Below are 16,944 nucleotides of genomic sequence, written 5' to 3' on the forward strand. Positions count from 1 at the left end.
TGTAGCCCAGAACTGCAAGCAGGGACTCTAACAGATGTTTGGACACCATGTTTCTGGCAGCGTTACTCACAGTAGCCCAAAGGTTGACAACCCAGATGTCTATCAGTAGATGAATGGATAAACAAAGCGCGGTCTATACGTACAGTGAGATATTCAGCCAGGAAAGGAAAGAAGGACTGATACGTGCTGAGGCTTAACGCTAAGCCAAAGACGTCCTACACAGAAGGCCACATCTTGTGTGATTCCATTTGTATGAAATCTCCAGAATAGGTAAATCCACAAAACAAAAAGCAGGTGGGTGGTTGCAGGCCCCGGGGGGAGTGGAACGAGGAGCACCTGCTCAAACAGGTTTTATTCGGGGCCGAGGAACAGGTTTTGGAGCGGGGAGCGGTGGTGTCTGCACAGTGATGGGCATGCACGGAATGCCGCTGCGTTGTTCACTTTGGAATGGTGAATTTTGCAACGTGAGATTCACCCCTGTCAGAACCAAAACAGCCTCTGACGTGGTGCGTAAGCTCCAGAAAGCATGTGACGAGGCTGCCCAGGGGAGGAGGGTGAACTGAGCGCAGGGTGGCTCAGGACAGCCTCTCTGGGGAAGGGACTTGCTCTGGGGGTCAGTTTCCTCCGAGTGGCCGTGTGCAGGGGCCGAGTTCTTGTTTCCTCCTCCTTTGCACAGAGGCTGGTGTTTCTCACCATAAAATCGGGTCTCCAGGCAGGGTTGGACCCTGCATCTCGGCTGTGTCTGCTACAGCCATTCTTGGTGTTTGTTAGTCTCGTGGGGAGGCTGGGACAAAGGACTATTATCAAGGGCCTGCGTGTTCCCTGCCCGGTCACCGTGGCCCTGCGCAGCATCCCCGGAGGCCAGCAACAAAGCCGCCCTTGTGGTGTGGACGAAGCAGTTACAAAGTACATTTTCCCTTGGGGACAACTGCTGCGCTGTCAGGCAGGAACATCTCTTTCCATTTCACAGAGCACCTTGTTCTGTGCCGAGGGGTCATGGGCAACAGTGTCCACTCAGGTCTAGGCTGCGCCCTGCAGAGTCGGGGAACGGTGCGGGGGGCAAGGGGCCATGGGTCGCTCTAGGCCTCACTGTTAGCTTTACCAAGGGTTCAGGCCTGGAGGCCTCGTCCCCAGCCTCCCTGGAAATCCCTGGTGACTGACAGAGAATCAGACAGAAGCTGATGGAACGTGCAGAGCCCGGGATTACGGGCACGCATTCCCTGGAAGGCGTCACTCCGCTGCTGCCGGCTCGGCAGGCAAGGAGGCAGTGTCCATTCTCCTCCCTGGGTTTGGGGGCCCCCATTGCGATGCCCCACCCAGACCTTTCCTGGCTTCTCTTCTCTGATACCATCCCACCCATTCTGTGTTTCATTCTTTCCAAGTCCTTCTGACACAAATTCAAAGTGCTGTTTGGCGGGCCACCTGGGTGGCTCAGTCGTTAAGTGTCTGCCTTCAGCTCAGGTCGTGATCCCAGGGTCCTGGGATCGAGCCCCGCATCAGAGGTCCCTACTCAGCGGGGAGTCTGCTTCTCCCTCTCCCTCTGCCCTCTCCCCTGCTTGTGCATGTGCCCTCTCTGACAAATAAATAAATAAAATCTAAAAAAAACCACCCCAAACTACTGTTCGGAGGTTTTGTTCTGGCCAGACCCTAGCAGGTGTTTATCATATGCTGGTTCCTTAGTCCTTGTGATCACCACGTAAAGTGGGTATTACTAAGTTCATTGTATACATAAGGAGATAGACTCCAGGAAGACTGGGATTTGGCCAAGGTAAACAGCTAGTTAGTGGTGGGAGAGGATTCAAACTCTAAATTTAATGTTCTATAAAGTGATCCCTCCCTAATAAACCAGTGCTCAGAGACATTATCCCTCCCAAGTGACATCATATCTCGACAGACTAAAAATAAGAGGTTTCACGGTAGTAATGGTATATTTGTAGAGAGATGGGAGGTATTTGGATATATATTTTTTCGGGGGAGGGTCTTTCTATAACCCCCAAACTGCCACCTGTGACTGTCTCGTCTACGTTTACCAGAGGCTGCTGTTGACGGGTTTACTTAGCACTCGCTCAGTCGTGGTATTCACGCCTTGAACTGACATACAGGTGACTGACGTACCAGCACCTCCTTAACTTATACGCCGGAGAACGGAACCAAGAGCAAGGCTCGCCTGAGGTCACAGGCGAGCTGGAATGCTCTTCACAACTCGATTCAAGTCTCTGTCCTCCGAAGCCCCCGGACCCCACCCCACCCACCCGAGCTGCCTCTTTCGTGCTCTTCCCTCCACTAGACTCTGGCGTATTGAGCGGGGCTCTGTGTGAGTAATCGTCTCGTCCAGTGCTCTCTCAGTGGGGGGCAGGGGGACAAAAAGGAAGAGAGCAGGGAGGGGAGGAAGGAAGCAATAGAAGTTTCCAGGTTTACAACTCAGTATAAAAAGACAAGCCAGTTAAAAGATGGGCCAGGGACTTGAACAGACATTTCTCGAAGCAAGACATACCAATGGCCAACAAGCACGTGAGAGGATGCTCAACATCAGGAGTCATCAGGGAAACGCAAGTCAAAACCATGAGCTACCACCTCACACCCACTAGGATGGCCAGAACTGGAAACACAGACAATACCAAGTGTTGGCGAGGACGTGGAGAGATCAGAACCCTCATACACCATGGGTGGGAGAGTAGACAGCCCCTCAAACAATGAAACTTACCCATTCGGCTTACTTATACAGGGGCTTGTCATACGCCCCAGAAACTCCACTCCCACTCCGCGCCCAAGAGAAATGGGAACTACACGTCCAAACAAAAACTTGTAAAAGAATGTTCACAGCAGCATTAAGCCGTGTCACAGGCGAAAACAACCCAGATGTCCATCAGCTGATGCATGAACAGACTGTGGTCTCCGCACGCAGCGGTGTTGTTTGGCCATAGGAAGGGACGGAATTCTGACACATGCTACCACACGGATGAACCGTGAGCACATTGTGCCGAATGAAAGAAGCCCAAAGACCCCGTGTTCTAGGATTCCGTGGTGTCTGTGGGTCCACAGGGGCTGTCGTGGGAGTTGGAGTGGGGCATGGGGTTTCCTTGTGATGATGAAGATGCTCCAGAGTGCACTGTGGTGGTGACGGCCCATCGCCGCGAATATTCTAGAAACCACTGAGCTGCACGATTGCCCTGTATGACATGTGAATTATACATAAACTGTTTTTTTCCTCAAAGTTTCCAGAAGGCACCGTACCCCTTTCTGCAGTTCCTCTTTGTTCTTGAACTTAATGACTTGAGTTTTGGCTTTTAAATACCTGATATAGATTTTTAAATTCCTCATAAGCATTTTATTTTTTTTATTTTATTTATTATTTATTATTATTATTTTTTTTTTAAAGATTTTATTTATTTATTTGACAGAGAGAGACAACGAGAGTGGGAACACAAGCAGGGGGAGTGGGAGAGGGAGAAGCAGGCTTCCCGCGGATCAGGGGGCCTGATGCGGGGCTCGATCCCAGGACCCCGGGATGATGACCTGAGCTGAAGGCAGACGCTTAACGACTGAGCCACCCAGGCGCCCCCCTCGTAAGCATTTTAATAAATACATAGCTTTTAACAGCCATTTTCAAGGTTTCTAAATACATAAACCATCTAATTTCCTAATGTAAGGCACATGTTCTCTCCCAAAAGCATAAAATACTATCCTCTACCAGGAATTTCAGGTCTCCACTTTGTCCTCCTCATAGCCCAGGTCCCCGACTCCATCTGTAGAGTTAGTGTCAAGGAGGAAGGACGTGTTTGTGGCCTCTCTTGTGGGGCAGCAGCGGCGGGGAGAGTCTGCAGGAAATCACAGTCCGCTTCCTGCCTGGCCCCGGAGAAATGGAGAGAGCAGCGGGGTCAGATCACAGCTCAACGCTGTCCCAAACGCACGCGAATAAGGTCAGACCCGGGAGAGGCGTAAAGGAGTCCACCCTTGAGAAAAGCATCTGACAAAAATGAGAGCCTTTTGATTTTTAGGAAGATATTTACAGTTTGTACAAAGAGATCTACTTAAATTCAGCTGTAGATGACCAAGCAGCTGGAGAGTCTCACAAGTGACATTTTGGCCTGGCACGTGCTTGTCTTGTCACAAGACCAACCACACCTGCTCCTGGCGTCTGGCAGGACCTAGCCCTTGGTAGGAGCGATTCAGAGAAGAGTTCCTGGTTCAACGAATGATGATTCAAACGTGTGTGCAGGGCCTGGCTGGCTCAGTCGGTAGAGCATCAGACACTTGATCTCAGGGTCGTGAGTTTGAGCCCCATAAAGGGCTGTGGAGCCTACTTAAAAAAATAAATAAATAAAATTAGTTTCATCATTAAAAAAAGAAACACGTGTGTGTGTGCAGATGCGCACAGGCAGGGAAACTACACAAAAAAGTGAAAGTCATGAATTTGTATAACGAGAGCACGATTACATCGAATCCCCTAAAACTGTCTTTCAGTATAATTATGATGTTGTTAAGTAAGATGTGGGTTAAAATATTCACCTGCAATTATACCCACTCCGTGGAATCCTATGTAGCAGTTAAAAAGTATAAAGCATGTATATAAAGTACTAGCACGGAGGGATGTCCAAGACACTGTTAGGGGGTAAAAGAAAGTGAATTCCAAAAAGAAAGTATTAATAAATAAATAAAGTATTTTTATTTATGATAAGGATGATCATATTTTTTGTAGTGCCCTCCCCCCATATGTGTTTGGTTGTATACAGATAATCTAGAGAGCTGTCCACTAAGCCATTAACTCTGGTTGTTTCTGGGAAGAAGGCTAATAGGAACTTTCACCTTCTGTGTTCATGTTTTTATATTACTTGCATTATTTATATGTACATATTTCTACTTTAATAAACATCTGAAACCTATTTTTAGGCATTTCTTCCTTTTTATGTTTTCCTACACTTGATCATATATTAACTTTGGAGTTAGCAATTTAAAAAAGATGTAAGTCATCCTTAGCTACCCTCAATTTTTTTTTTTTTTTGTAATTTCATTTTGAAAAGTCTAATTTTTGCAACGTGGGTTCAAGCTGAGGCTAGCACACACCCGTTTTCAAACCAGCACCGTATTTAGCTTTTCAAATGCTCTTTCTCACGATGCAATGAGCTGCTCTTCTATTAAACGGCTCCTCCTTCCTTCCTCAGTGACAAGTGAAATCACCCAGCTATTTTCAACTGCAGTCATGATTTTCTTCCCATAACCTGCCTTCTCCGTCTTCTGTTTTTCCTGTTTATTGGAGGGGAAGTTGTGCGTATTGTCCAGCTGTACCTGGCCATTAGGAAGAACAGTGACCAACTCCAGAGGGGATGATAACACAAGGGGAGCTGGACTTAGTTGCTGACCTCTATTAAGAGTTACCACAGGAGGGCGCCTGGGTGGCTCAGTTGGTTAAGCGACTGCCTTCAGCTCAGGTCATGATCCTGGAGTCCTGGGATCGAGTCCTGCATCGGGCTTCCTGCTCAGCAGGGAGTCTGCTTCTCCCTCTGACCCTCCTCCCTCTCCTGCTGTCTGTCTCTCATTCCCTCTCTCAAATAAATAAATAAAATCTTTAAAAAAAAAAAAAAGAGTTACCACGGGAAATGCTCTCAATGTTTTTTTTTTTTTTTTAAAGCCAACTATAGTGAGTCTTTGGTTGTTCTAGGAGCCCGTCAATTTTGAGGCCTGGAGTTGTGTGATCTATGTGGGGCACCCCAGAGGGTGCCACGCACTTCGGGAGGTCTACTCCTCCCTCCTGGGAGACAGAGCAAACAGGATGCAATGGTCATTTCTCTCTCAGGGAACACCCTTTCAAATATTTGCTCTAAGTCATAAACCTCATCTTACTTTTGTCAAAGGTATTTTTTGAGCCTTTCTATAGAACGAGGTGTTTCATTTATCACATAGCCTTGAACATACTACTTGCCAATCTGCTGGGGGGTGGGGGGGGACAGTCTCTACTGTGATTTGCCCTGTGAAATGTGTCCAGACTAGAGAAGGGAATCTTGTTACTCGCTGGAAAGAACTTGTACAGAAGAACAGGTTTGAGATGTTTTATGGGTGAACCATTTTGAAGGACACGATCTGCTTGTGAAGTGCACCTCCTCATCTTTGGGTTAAGAGGACAGGGGGAATTGTTGTGTATCCTTAAGAGCTGGGAGAACATTTGATTTCAGCCCCTGTCCCATCTTTGGACACTGGCAGATGGGCGAGGCCACCGCCATAAACCAGCCAAGGCGGCCGCAACAGGTCACAAAGCCGGATGTCTGGGAAACTCATGTCGGTCATGACTTCTCTCTTCCTGAGCTCACGCTGCCTTGTCTCTCGGAAAACTATTTGTAAAGATAAATGAACCCAAGCGGTACAGATGCCAAGCACAGGAAATTCCGCTTCATGATCTCAGGCTCCGTCGCTGGGTCATTGGAAGTTCAGCCTCCTAAGTTCCCTGGACATGGCAAAATGAAACCAAAGTTGAAAACCAAAAAGCAAAGCTGGGGGAAAACGTGGTCAGGCCGTTTCATTGTCGGTCGTCATCAGCAACCCACTCTTGGTGGAGACTAACGTCTGAATCGCTGGGCAGAGTGAGTGGAGCCTGTGAGGGGGACTCAGCCAGGCCATGCGGTCAGGCACGGCGAGGAGTCAGAACATCGCGCAGGCTCTTCGCCAGATTCCATGCAGGCAGCGTGAATGCTGGGAGCGGGGAACCTGGCGGTCCAGCCGATCCCAGCCAGCACCCAGCTCTGATACCTGAGGGGGAAAGCAGCCAAGTCTCCCGACGGCCTGAAGAAAGGAGCACATGCAGCCTGACCCCTTCGCGTGGAAACGCCCGGGGGACAGCGTGGACACTGGTGAGCACTGCGCCCTGGTTACTGAGAGCGCACGGCGCCGGCTGGATTTTGAGACACTTGGCTGTGTGAGCTTGGCCGAGTTATTCAACGTGACTGAACCTCGACTCGATTGGGTGGTTTCTTAGATTTAATAATTCAAGATATGAAAAACTTCGATGCTACTGTTCTGTGTTGCTATTGGGAAACCAGCACCACGCGGCAAGCCACGGAGATACTGTTAACGGGTTGCAAACAAAGGAATAATGCTATAGTACCAACTCTTCCCTCAGTACCTCCTGTACCCCGGGCGGCATGCCTGGACAGCACCGCTGCAAGGGACATACTGGGTGGCCTTTTTACAAGTGAGAAGATTCTGGAACGTGGTGCCAAGTCTCATGGATGGAGGAAGGCGGGGCTGTGATTTGAACAGAACCACGTTCCTTCCATTGGCGCTTGGCTTGGTGGCAACGAGCTTGGGGCACACGGGAAAAGGACCTTTCCTGGCCCTCCTCGTGTCTGGGTGGAGCCACCCGTCTGGTTTTGCTACTGGAAAGAGGCCAGCGTTGACGCGGGCCATTTGCAAGGCTGCCCACAGAAGAGCCACGTGACTTGTCAGGCTGCCCCTGCCCAGTTTGTGAGACCACAAACAAAGGACTCCAGGAGATGGCACCACCGCTTAGGGGAAAACTGCCCCGGGGGTGGGGGTGGGGGTGGGCAGACGTTCCATCAACGAGAAACATACCTTTTTTCTGTTAAGCTTCTGAGATTTTGAGGTTATTTCAGTGATGGTTGAGATGCTGGGCTCCAAATTCAGCTCACTTCATTTTTTTTCCTTGTTCAGCTGACAAATCAAGTTCAACAAAATGAATTAAAGGACATATTGTGTGCTCGGTTCGGCGAAACATATAATAAAGGACATATTGTTTTCCCCCTTTAAAGAAAGAGGCCAAGTTGATACATGAATTAGCATTTCATTTAGGATTGCCAAACTCTGCACATGAAAACACAGATGCCCAGTTAAATCCGAATTTCAAATAAACAACAAATACCATTTTTAGTATGAGTGCGCTCTGTGTAATACTTGGGACATACTTACACTGAACGATAATTCATTTATCCGAAATTCAAATTTACCTGCATCATACCTGCACCTCGAATCTCATTCTATCACATCCTTGCTGTGGACCCTGCTCAGAAAGTTTTCCCCATCACCTCCACAAACCAACATTACTCCCACCTTCCAGTCCCAGCCCGAATGCTGCTGATTCCTGGAAACAGCCTCCCATGGTCTGTCCTGTGTAGCCCCTGAGCAGCTCTGGCCACACACATGCCCACCGTGCGGGTATCTAACAAGGCTTGCTTTTTTTTTTTTTTAAGATGTATTTATTGGGATGTGTGCGTGGCTCAATCGGTTAAGCTTCTGCCTTCAGCCCAGGTCATGATCCCAGGGTCCTGGGATAGAGCCCTGCATCGGGCTCCTTGCTCAGCAGGGAGCCTGCTTCTCCCTCTGCCTGCCGCTCCCCCTGCTAGTGTTCTCTCTCTCTCTCACAAATAAATAAAATCTTTAAGGAAAAAAGATTTATTTATTTATTTTGAGAGAGAGGAAGAGAGGGTGCACCCACGTATGAGTTGGGGGGAGGGGCAGAGGGAGAGGGAGAATCTCAAGCCGACTCCCCGATGAGCGTGGAGCCTAATGCAGGGCTTCATCCCACGAACATGAGATCATGTCCTGAGCCAAAGTTAAGAGTCGGACGCTTAGCTGAATGCATCCCCCAGGTGCCCCAAGGGTTGCTCTTCCTTCAGATTTTAGATTCTTGAGGGCGGAGATAGATTGTTTGTCTAGCACTCGCCCTACCATGTGTTCATTGAACACGTATTCACAGAGGGCCCATACAACAGCATGCACAAGACAGGCTGGGCTGTTGACCCTGCAGGTTTCACAGTCTTGCAGGAAAGACAGGCATTACTCAAACAGTCCCACTTATGAGAAGGAATATCGCCAAGTGTAGAGACCCCAACTGTCCGCCAACTTCAGTTCTGCTCTAGTGCTCATGTAGCTGAGCCGTGGCGCATGGGGCGTGAATGGAAATGACACACAAGCCATCTTAAAAAAGGTGCATTTCCTCCCTTCGTCCTTGTCCCCTTCACAGACTGTGAGCTGGACCCCACAGGAGGGCCGCATGCTCGGGATGGCAGAAGCACCAGGAGGGTGGATCCGGGTCACTGACACTGTGAGTCTGAACTGACTTGACTCACCCGAGCTTGGTTTTGCCCAGGCTCTACCTAGGAGAGAAATAAGCTTGTGTTCATGCTGCTGTAATCTGGGGCTTCGCTTCACTTGGAGAGTTTATATCCTAACTGGTATAGACAACATATGGGGTGTGAATAGAGTACAAAGGAAGGTCTGAGAAGGAGCAATTACGTACGAAAGTATCTCCAATGACCTTTCCCAGTGTGTGTGTGTGTACCTGCATCAGGTCAGGGACGTGGGGGTTGTGAAAACACAGCATCCACACCAACAGTGCAGACGTCCATCTTTCTTTGCGTTTGCAGTGTTTTCTCTACTTGAAGAGCGGTTTCTGTCAGCGAGGTCAGCCGGGGAGGGAAGGCTGTGAGACCCGCGGCCCTGAGCACAGGGGGCAACGCAGCCCCCAGGCTGAAATTGGCGCCAACGCTTTCCATGTCCATCTGACCCATAGTTGATTGTGGATTTTCAGGAAACGGGGAAAAATAAAGCCCGCGCCTGCCGTAGGCCGCGCAGATGGACGCTCTAGAACTCTGGGGGTTGTTCCCACGTGGCCGCACATTGCCAAGGAAGCAACGCCTCGCATCCCAGCTGTGCCCCCTCCGCCAATCACCCAGTGAACCTCCAGGTGTGTTCGCGAGAGAAGTTGGGTTTTAGACATCACTTCTGCAATGTAGTTCCTTGTTTCATTCTCCTTTCACTTACAAACATACAGCCCACATTTTATTGTTACTATCTGAATTTTGTGTGAAGCTACCTAACATAAAAAGGACTCTTACAAATCAACAAGACAGACAAAACAACAGACAAAAGATAGTGCAAGAGACTGATTTCATAAACGGCCCCTATCAAAGCCTGTCTGTATCGTGCGCGGGTTGGTGGCCTCTCACACTCATGCTGCGCTCGGCCGCCTGGGTGGTTTGGCTAATGCACTGAGTCCTCCTCTCTCCTCTCTTGGATCCTGGCCACTGTCAGGAACATAAGCCCGGGCTTGCCTGAGAGGAAGAGTCACATTAAAGCAGAGCCAATCCACCCGACACCAGCCTGCTGGCGCGACCTGGCCGCTGACCCCAGACACGGGAGTGAGCCCAGCTAGCAGCTGAGTTCAGCCAGGATCAGCAAAACCACCCGATGACCTGCGGAATTTTTTTTTTTTTTTTTACTTGAGAGAGAGAGAGAAATAGAGCACATGCAAGCCAGGAGGTGAGGAGGGGAGAGGCAGAGATAGAATTCCAAGCAGACGCCCCCACTGAGTGCAGCACAGAGCCTGATATGGGGCTGGATCTCATGACCCTGAGATCATAACCTGAGCTGAAACCAAGAGTCGGATGCTTAACTGACTGAGCCACCCAGGCGCCCCACCTGCAGATTCTTGAGAAATAATTAACAGTTGTTGCTTTAAGCCATGGAGCCCAAAGTGGGGCTCGAATTCACGACCCCGAGATCATGACCTGAGCCGAGATCAAGAGTCGGGTGCTTAACTGGCTGAGCCACCCAGGCACCCCTTGAGGTAGTTTGTTCCTAGGTAATAGCTAACTAATACAGATAAAAAATACAAAAGGTCAATAAGCAAATCTAAAAATGTTTGATCTGACCCATAATTAAAGAAACACAAACCTGAAACAATGAGATATTAAACCAGGTTAGTAGAAATCAGGTGTGGTAACACAGCTTTGCTGATGGTGTGTTAGAATCCGGCACTTTCGTGTATAGTAGATTCTGGAAGATATTTTGGCAAAATGAATCATGGAACACTACATCAAAAACTAATAATGTAATGTATTGTGATTAACATAACATAATAAAATAAAATTAAAAAACAACAAGTGTAATGGGCATGTGGCACTCAAGGCCCATCCCAACCCCCTTTGTATGTGACTTCATGCATCACCGAAGCAGGAAAGTTATAAACTACGTCCCCTGGGCTCCAGTAGAGCCAGATTTCTCGATGTGAGTTGGATTCTGCTAATTGCTTGAGTTTGAGGAGGAACTGGCGCTCCTGGGGGTGAACTGTCATCAGTGATTGTTTTCCATGGAGACGTCCCGCCTGCAGCCAAGACAGCATGCCTCTGGAGCTGGAAGGTCAGGGGCAGCGGCCCAGCCAGCAAGGATTCATCTGACGAGAAAGGCAGCACTTCTTCTCGAGGCCCAGATCTGCAGGACAGCTCTGGAAGTCATTGCTCCACATTCAACCGAAACCTGTCTTTGAGCCATTGCAACGATTCTGCACACCAGCCCACACCCTGCAGTAAATCTCTACTTACTTACACTGGCTGGAAGGCATGGTGTGCTCGGGACCTGCTACAGCCAGCGACACACATTTACAACATGTCCCTTGATCCACATCTAGGAATTTATCCTCCAGTTACACACAGAAGGACACAGAGATCCGTGTTCATTGTGCTGCTGTTTATAACGAGGATTCTCAAAAACCCAGGGTGCATCCTGAATGTCTATGGACAAATTATGGAACATCTGAACGATGCGGTGCGAGAAAGAAGCAGGTCTGCAAGGACGAACGAGAAACACTGTCCAGGGTGCATTGGTACGTTACGAAAGTTGCACAAAACTAAGTATTACAGGATCCTCTTAGGTAATCAGAACCCCTCGGTGTCTGCCTCTGGTTGGAAAGCCCCCAACAGTGGTAACTTCAGGCCAGTGAACAGGCTGGGGAGAGGATTTTTATTTGCAATTGTCTGAATTCTTTTTCACCAGGAGGAGGATTATTACACTTATCATAAAAACTCATTAAAAATTAAATAAGATGCATTAGTGTCACATCGTATAAGCTTATTTCAAATCCACAAACAATTCCTTGAAAGTGCGACATGGGCCAGGCACTGGGCGCGGTGCTTCTGGGGTGTATGAGCGAGAAATACGCCAGGGCTGACTTCAGCAGGCTCGACCAGCACATACGCAGCTCCCACACATGGCAAATACGTGATTGATGCTAGAAAGTGCACAGCAGAGGGGCACCTGGGTGGCTCAGTCGTTAAGCGTCTGCCTTCGGCTCAGGTCATGATCCCAGGGTCCTGGGGTCCAGCCCCGCATCGGGCTCCCTGCTCCGAGGGAAGCCTGCTTCTCCCTCTCCCATTCCCCGTGCTTGTGTTCCTTCTCTCACTGTCTGTCAAACAAATAAATAAAATCTTAAAAAAAAAAAAAAAGAAAGTGCAGAGCAGAGATGGGGAGGAGAAATGGGAATCTGGAAGAGGCCTGGAAGGACGGATTGCTCCAGGAGCTCGCGTCGACGCCTCTGGCCTTTGAGGACCACGGATGTTTCCTGTTCATCGTGGGCCTCGCGTGTGCTAAGTGTTACATGCGCAGACTTGGTTAAAGTTTCCAACGACTCCATGAAGTCGGCGTGTTATCGCCTCATCTGCGGATGAAGGAATGAGTTTGGAGATGCTCAGAAGCTAGGCTAAGGCGTGGCAGGTGTGCGGACCCTTAACCACCGTGTGCAGAGCCAGGGATGGGGGGTCTTCTCTCTGAGGGCAGGAGGAATCCGAGGGCAGGCAGGTGCTGGGTATTGACTTAGGTTTGAGGCGTAAACCACGTACTAGATATTGTGCTGAATAATCCTTTGCTCCACTTACCCCATTTTTTTTTTTTTTTTAAGATTTCATTTATTTATTTGTCAGAGAGAGGACAGAACACAAGCAGGGGAGCAGCAGGGAGAGGGAGAAGCAGGCTCCCTGCTGAGCAGGGAGCCCGACATGGGACTCGATCCCAGGACCCTGGGATCATGACCCGAGCTGAAGGCAGACGCTTCACCCACTGAGCGGCCCAGGCGCCCCCACTTACCCGATCTTGAGGAAACCTAACTTGATGCCTACTCTGCACCTGAACCCGAGCAGCTGCCCATGGCTGGAGAGGCAGGACGATGAGCCTCAGCCGATGTCCTCCTACATTTCCCCGGGGCCGGGGGCTCTCACACTGCTGGTCAGACTGGCAGCGTCCACATCAGCGCCCCCAAACCTGTCAGGGGTGCAAACCCAGACCTCACGTCTCCCGTCCAACTCCCCACTGGACCAGGCAATTTGTGCCCAACAAGCATCCAAGCCCAAACTCCCGACCTTCCTCCTCAGCCTGCCCCCCCCTCTGTCTTTCTTGGCCCAGTACCTGGTGATTCTACCCTTCCGTCTGCTCAGGCCCAAAGAATGGACTTTCCCTGTTTCTCTCCCATTTGTCATCTAAGTCACCAGGAAGCGCTGCTGATCTCCCTGGACACAGAACCTACACCTTCTCACCGGGGAGCTGTGGGCCAGTGCATGTCGCTGTCACACCTCATGTGAGTTACCGTGATGTTCCCTCACCAGGTTCTTGCCTCCACCCGACATTCTGAATGAGCCTGGTCCAACTCATGGCAGATTTCATCACTCCGCTGCTCATACCCTCCTGTGGTTTCCTCCTTCTTGCCCAGAGTACAATGGCCCCAAAGGGCCTGGATGCCGGCCACAGTCGCTCCCCACCCTCCCTGCACGCGGAGGGCACGCGGCCTCACACACTTGTGCAGCTGCAGCCCCCACCCCTGGAGTCTTCGGTCAGAGGTCCCCCACGCGGCCCCTGACACTTCCTGCCCCTTCTCTGCTTTATTTTCCCCCCTGGAACCCCCAACTACCTGACACTTCATATCCATAACTAGTTTCCAGTGTTGGTCTGTCTCCCCAGCTACAACGTGTCTCAGAGATTCCAGGATGAATTTCCCAGTTCCCACGGTGAGTATCCGAATCCATCTGAATCCAGGAAGCCTGATTCTCACCTGTCCTGGAAACCAAGCTCTGCTGCATCCACCCCGTGAAAACACCCGGACAGTAACCCCTGTGCAGGACGGGGTAGGACGGGTATCTCCACACGTGGCTTTGGTGACCGGGGCGCCCCTCATGCTCGAGTCCACGGGGCCCTTCAGGGACGGGGAAGGAGGAGATGAGCGAGCACCAGAGGTGGGCGGCTCATCACGTGGTCCCTCCCCAGGGCTCTTCTCAGGGACGGTCATTGGAACTAAGACTCTGGAAGGGCTGTGACGGGCCTCCATCACGCACACCCAGCAAGTCCTTCCCGCCACAGCTGGGCCCTCACTTATGCCTCGTCCCTTCCAAGTAAGAACCACATCACCCTCTAAGCAGGCGCTGACGTCCTCCACACCCTCACTGGCTCAGGAAAGCAGTTCCCCCAACTGTAAGTTAACATTTACACACGCATTCTACCAACCCCACACCCACCAAATACTGATGTTACATGAGACACACACACGGTTGCACCGGAAAATTCCTCCTTGTCATCCTGTCTTCCTTCTTGTGTGCACCTGATCCTGATCCTGGCGTTCCGCCCCCTGGGGCTTTCAGGCTCCCTTCCGCCTCCTTCCCCACTACCCACAGAGCCCGGCTCCACCAATGAGCCTTCATCTCTCCCCCGAACTCGGCCCTTATCAGAGCCTGAAACACTGGGGTCTCACCCTTTCTGAGAAAACCTATGCTGTTAAATGGTCTTCCCACCTTTCCTTTCTTTTCACCACTCAGCATCTCCAAGAGCGCAGGCCCACTCGGACCCAGCAGGCCCCTGTTCGCTCTGTCTCCCAGTCCCATGAGGCCCTGACCTGGGATCAGACCTGAGCCTTTTTCAGTTCTGATGCCCCTGCCTTTGCCTTCTGTCAAGTCCAAGGGCTTTACTGATGTCCCAGGTCTTCTCTTAACACAGCAAAACGAAAATGAGAATGTCAGAAAATAGATATGGACAGCAACTCTGAGAAGCATTAGATAGTGAACAAAAGTGTGCAAAGTTTTGCAGAGTGTTAGGATATGCTTTCGACCTAAAGTTAGGGTAGACTGTGTGCACGACATCACCTCCAGCGTGTACACTTAAAGGCCAGGAGGAAATAAGGGTAGTTATTTCTGGGTAGTGGGAAACAGGCAATTTCTGTTTCTCCTTCACTATTTTGTACATTTGGCGAGCCTTGCAAGCTGGCGGGACCCCACGGCCAGCTCTCGGGTCTGCCCCCTGCTGGCGGCCACCAGCAGCGAGTGGGGGAATCACATCCCACGCCCGCCCCTCTGAATCCTGAGCTCTCTTCATGGAGTTCTCCGTTTTTTGGCCTGACTTGTGTAATTTCTTTTCTGTTTTCAGAGCTCCTTTTTATTTTGTCTTGTGAATATTTTCTTGCATATTTTTTCCCAGTAATATACGTTAGGCTGTAACTATTTTCAAATGATTGCAATTCTTACTTATTTCTATCTCCTTCCAGAGGCTTCTGCCCCGATTGGTCTTAGGAACAGACCCTCACTGTGGGTTGGGGCGCTTGCAGGACCAGCCAACAGCCCTTGTGGAGGTGGGCGGGGAAACACGTCAGCGGTCAGCACCCCAGTCACCTCCGTGAGAACTCTGGGACAGCTGTGCGGGGGACGGCGTCGAGGAGGGCGGGCCCAGGGGGCAGAGGGCACAGTCTGGAGGCCGACGCCACCATGGTCTGGATGATGGCTGGAGGGCTTGAACCCAGGAGTCATAGATTCCCAGCTTCCAGCTTGAGAGACCGTGAACTGCAGGGACATCAACGTGGCAGCCAACCGGGTACATATGTAAGCAGCTTACAGAGAAAGTCGGTTTGGGATAAACTGAGTGTGGGATGGCCTAGAACGGACCAGGGTTACAGGGGTGCAGCATCCCCTGTGCGGGGTGGGATCCAGAACAGATGAGATGGCTGAGGAGCACACGCGGAGCTAGCCGACACAAGCGGGGGGTGGGGGGCACACCAGCTTTTCAGGACAGGCCCTAAAACAGGTGCTCATGATGGACACAGACACGGACAAGTCAGAAACACCCAGGCGTGCGTTATCAGCCATGATGAGGAATGGGCTTCCGGAAGGCAGGAGGGATTTGGACCAACAGTCACACCACTGAAATGAAAGGATCTGTAACAGGAGGGCTACACGTACATTGCTCGATCTGTCAGCTAGCAAGGCCCTGGTTTCCCTGCAGGGCAGCAGTGAGGGGCTGGCGTCTGTGAGTTGGGGGGCTGGCTGCAGAAGTCTGGGAGAGGAAGGGTGCCCGACGTGGAGTCGTAACGAGGGGGACGCAGAGAGACCGTGTGGGTAAGGCACTCAGCACCACGTCCAGGACACAGTACACGCTCAAGAACTACGAGGGGCACCTGGGTGGCTCAGTTGGTTAAGCAACTGCCTTTGGCTCAGGTCATGATCCTGGAGTCCCAGGATCGAGTCCCGCATCAGGCTCCCTGCTCGGCGGGGAGTCTGCTTCTCCCTCTGACCCTCCTCCCTCTCATGCTCTCTCTCTCAAATAAATAAATAAAATCTTAAAAAAAAAAAAAAAAAAGAACTACGAATCACCATTCACTCATCGACCACATAATAATTTAAACCCCGCTTCATGTCAGGCACCGTCTGGGTCGTGTAGACAGCGAGTGAACAAGGGAGACAAAGTCCCACCCCGGAGCTCATGCTCCAGCTGGGAGACATACAGGACTCACAATGTGTGGCGTATCAGGGGGTGGTAAGTGCTAACAAGGAGAAAGCAAGCAAGGGGCAGGAGGCCTGAAATGCTGGAGGAGGGGATGCAGTTTTAGATCAGGTGGCCTGGTGGGGCCTCCCTGGAAGGTGACTCAAGCACCCATGATTAGGAAGTGAGGGCACGACTCTCTCCTAGCGCGGTGACCCCAGAGGCAGACCGTTCCTGGACTGTCTGCCGCCTTTGCCACAATTAACACCACTGGTGTCCACACTGTGGTCCCTGGTCCTCGAGAAGCTTCAGCAGCCACGGTCTACACCACAGAACGGAGTCGGGAGTGCACGGGGAGCAAAAGCGTGGCCTCATGCACCCCAGCCGCCGCTGGTTTGTGGGGCAGACGTGCAGCTGGAGACGTGCAGGGAC

The 16,944-nt window shown here is 50.8% G+C and overlaps 1 long non-coding RNA gene across 2 annotated transcripts; it reads right to left on the reverse strand.

Annotated features, from left to right (window-relative positions):
• Positions 1 to 4,675: 4,675 nt before the first annotated feature.
• Positions 4,676 to 13,625, reverse strand: LOC145721630 (uncharacterized). 2 transcript variants are annotated; one of them, XR_014145448.1, is made up of 3 exons: positions 10,684 to 13,625; positions 7,564 to 7,662; positions 4,676 to 6,741 (listed from the first exon to the last, which is right to left on the reverse strand). It is a non-coding gene; the product is annotated as an uncharacterized LOC145721630 (long non-coding RNA). The 2 variants fall into 2 exon arrangements; XR_014145449.1 differs by lacking the exon at positions 10,684 to 13,625 and adding an exon at positions 9,290 to 10,655.
• Between the last annotated feature and the right edge of the window lie 3,319 nt (positions 13,626 to 16,944).

The sequence above is a fragment of the Leptonychotes weddellii genome, chromosome 5 (genome assembly GCF_054177405.1).
Source record: "Leptonychotes weddellii isolate Sample4059 chromosome 5, ASM5417740v2, whole genome shotgun sequence".
Classification (NCBI taxonomy): domain Eukaryota; kingdom Metazoa; phylum Chordata; class Mammalia; order Carnivora; family Phocidae; genus Leptonychotes; species Leptonychotes weddellii.